Source organism: Halyomorpha halys, unplaced genomic scaffold, assembly GCF_000696795.3.
Source record: "Halyomorpha halys isolate HHAL.00 unplaced genomic scaffold, Hhal_1.1 Scaffold15.1, whole genome shotgun sequence".
NCBI lineage: Eukaryota > Metazoa > Arthropoda > Insecta > Hemiptera > Pentatomidae > Halyomorpha > Halyomorpha halys.
In genome coordinates this window covers 2,557,916-2,561,852 of record NW_027108914.1, presented here as the reverse complement: position 1 = coordinate 2,561,852, position 3,937 = coordinate 2,557,916, and positions in this window count along the sequence as shown.

Genomic DNA, 3,937 nt, shown 5'->3' with positions numbered 1-3,937 from the left:
TAATAATGAATAATAATAATAAGTAAATAGAGATAGTGTGACAAAGAATTAATTTTAAATTTATTAAAAATTTATAAAAGAATGTCCTGCAGCAGCCTGGGCTTCGGTCTTCGGGTTGAGGTTGGGTTTCCCAGGTTGTAGGTAACTGCTCCTTTAACTGTCGACAACTGAGAGTGGCACTTCATGAACCGTTTTTTGATATAATCCTCTATTGACTCCATTTGTAATTCGCGATGCAATTGGCTATTTCTTATGACCCAAGGAGCATTAACTGCGATTCTTAGGACTTAATTTTGAAAATATTGTAGTTTTTCCTTTTCGTGAAGGATGCCGCTCCCCAGACTTCACTGCCGTACATCAGCAGTGGCCTGAGGATTGTTTTAAATATAAGAACAGTTGTTTCCGGTTTTAGTTTGGAATTTCTGTTTAGGATAGGATATAGCATTGTTAAACTCGCATAATTTTGAGTTAGTTTGATGTTGATATGGTGATTCCACGTAAGGCGGCGATCTAGGTGAATTCTCAGGTATCTTACAGTGTAGTGTTCTTTTCTTTTTTTTTAAGATGTAGCAAGTAAAAAGATATTTCAGATTTTCCTCACTGTTTTTGCTTTTTACAATAGGAGCGGAACCGAAGATGAATAACGCCTTAAAGGGCTTGAACACAACTGGATACGTTATCTACATTTTGAAGAGAAATACAGTCGACATAAAGACAAGAACGCTAAATAGCTTACTATATCAGCGAGCTGTCCCCCGCCAGAGGAGGACAGAGCGAATTAAATCCGCCGAGGGCACACCGACATGGCTGACTCTGGGAAATTGGCTCTGAGACAAAGGGTAATGCGGGGTTGGATGGGGCGGAACGCCCCTCTCGGATGGATGTGTTTATTTTGTCTCAGGCTTCGGATATTTTTCTTTCCAGTCGGTTAAGTCTTCCCTATATCCTCCCTCGGGATCCTCCCATTTACATTTTAAACGGTCGGAACCCTTTCCCCTCCTAGAGCTAGGGCACAATGTATTCAGACTTGCAGGAGGGGGGTGGTTGAGGGGAAGGCATGTTTTATTAAGAGAGTTTATTTTATATTAAAACTTTATCCGCTCGCTCCAGGCCTCCTGTATTTATATCCAATTTAAAGTTGCCTCCGAGGCCCATCTTAAAGTTTCCTAATCTCCTTAACATCCGAGAAACTAATTAAAACAGGGGCTATATTCCCCAGGAATATAAGTTTCCTTCAATCTGGAGTCTGCTTGGAATTTTAATATTATAAACATTCCTGGAGTTACACATTTTTACTATGTTCATTATTATATATTTCATTAGGTTGTGTTTACAAGTTAACAACAATTTTAACATATTTTATACTCATTTAAAATTTGATTGTTCAAAAAAAAAAATATATATATATATATGTAATTTCTGAGAGGATATTTATTCAGGTGCAAATAATTTGGAACGACTCATATACGTAACTTAATTAATTTTTACTATTCCTGAGGTGTATTAGCACCATTTGGATAATATATAAAAAAAAAAAAAGTTATTAAATTAAAATTAAGCATATGCTGAAAATTAATACTTTATAAACAAATTGAAAAAAAAAATGAATTCGAGATATTGTCTGGTTATAAGTTTATCCAACCTTAATGTTTCAATATAGATAAGTAATTAATTTGAATAATTTAGACAATGTAATTTTATTATTTTTTCTATGAATTTCTATGTAGAAAAAAGAAAAAATTTGTGAAGAAATAGTGGTATTATAAATTAGTAATAATGAAAAAAACATATGAATTAGGTTATCTCATGAAATTAAAGAATTAGTTATTTGTTCATTTTATTTATTTATCTATTAGCTAATTGAAGTTTCAATACCTTCAAAAGCTAAATATTAAATTGAATATACTTAAATATTCTTACCCCCTTTGCGACATACACATCATAGTTTTATCTTGCCTGATCTGGAACTTCAACTAATTCTTTTCAATATCTTCAATGGGTTCCTCATCATCTGAATGGTTTATTTTCTGTTAAATATTTCAGACAATGATTCACCCAAATAGGATTACTCTAGGTATTCTATTGATTTTAATTTTTTAAACTATTTCTTAAATTATCCTGATATTTTTATTTGTATTTGATTAGTCATATTACTATGAGAAAATTTTGCTTCACTTCAGTTTGAGTGACACTTCTGCTGAATTAAAAAAAATTCACTTTCTGTAAGTACTGTGAAAATTCATAATAGTAAATAGTACTTACTTTCCGAAATTGTGAATATATTTTATTGATGAACTTATTATGTCATTCTTTACTGCTTTTAGATGAAAGAAAAACTCCATACTGTTTGTTTTTTTAATAGTTTTTATCTTTTTTAAGTAATAATTCTTTTTTTTAAATTCCCTATTTTTTTTATACCTGCATTCCATTAAGCATCTAACTAGCAGCAATAATTCATTTTCATCTTTTAATTTCCTGAAAACCAGAAAGCTACAAGCACACTCGAGGTACTGTTTTTTTTTAGACCTCCCTGAACAAAGAGCTCAAAAGTCTATGGTTAATGTGCGTGCCGACTGTGTGTTGGAGACATCGGAACTGCAGGTGTGAGTATTTTTGCAATAGACGAAATTTGGTGTCTTATTGCAAGACAAATTTTAATCATAAATTAATGAAATATTCACTCTCACCACTCAGTATGCAGTTATCTGCCACCTCAAAGCAATTTTTTTTTCCATATTGGTGTCCATCGAAACAAAGTAATAAATGTGTAAAATTCTGTAATTTATATATTATTATATTTATATGTTTCTGGCACACACAAAAGCACTTTTTTTTGTGGAAGCTTCATGTGTACACTATTCAAACCATATACAAAAAAGTCACTGTTTGGCGAATTTGGATTTTGAATTGGATTAATTTGTCATATATATATATATATATGTGTGTGTGTGCTTTTGTGTGTGCTAGAAACATATAATATATAAATTACAGAATTTTTACACATTTATTACTCTGTTTCGAAGGACACCAATATGGAAAAAAAAATTTATTTGAGGTGGCAGATACCTGCATACTGAGTGGTGTGAGTGAATATATATATATATATATATATGTGTGTGTGTATTTATATAAAGTCATAAGGGCTTACGTCACTTTTTGAGCATTTGGAGATTGTCGTATTATAGCACCAAATCAGAGCTACCGGTTGGTAATACGGTATTTATGCTTCAGATAGACTTACTACTATATTGTTTTATAAAAATAACAATTACAAAAATATCAATAATTAGATTTTACATAATGTTTTGAACTTTGTTTTTGCTCTCCGGAAAAATTCATATTTTCGACTTAAATCCTTATGACCGCGCATCAAAGATATATCGTATATATCAATATGGAAATTAATCATAAATTTGTTTAGCAGTCGGATTTTTCATTTTTACTCGATAAGTGTTGAATATAGTAATGTCAGTCAAAATTGTCTAGCTATATATTTCACTATTTTATATTTATTTTATTAAATGTCTGGGTATTTCATGTTTTAATGAAAATCAACATAAGCTAATTATAAATTTCAAGATTTTACTTAGCAAATTGAAAAAGTATTGTATATTAATAATTTATATAATTTTTTTCTAAATTACATTGTGCTTTCTTAGTTTTCCCATTACCCAGTTCATTGTTCAAAAACTAAAAAACCTGAAACAGTGTACAGTCAACATTTATACAGTATATTTAATATTAATTAGTTAAAATCAATCGTAATTTATTTAAATATTATTTTAATATTATATCTACTATTTATACAGATAGTTTTACATTTGTTACACAAAAAAAAACTAATGAACCAAACTATAAGTAAAATTTTAAATATTAATCTTACTAATTATTTTTAATTGTTATTAACATCTATCGTTAAATAGTAGATATATTTAAA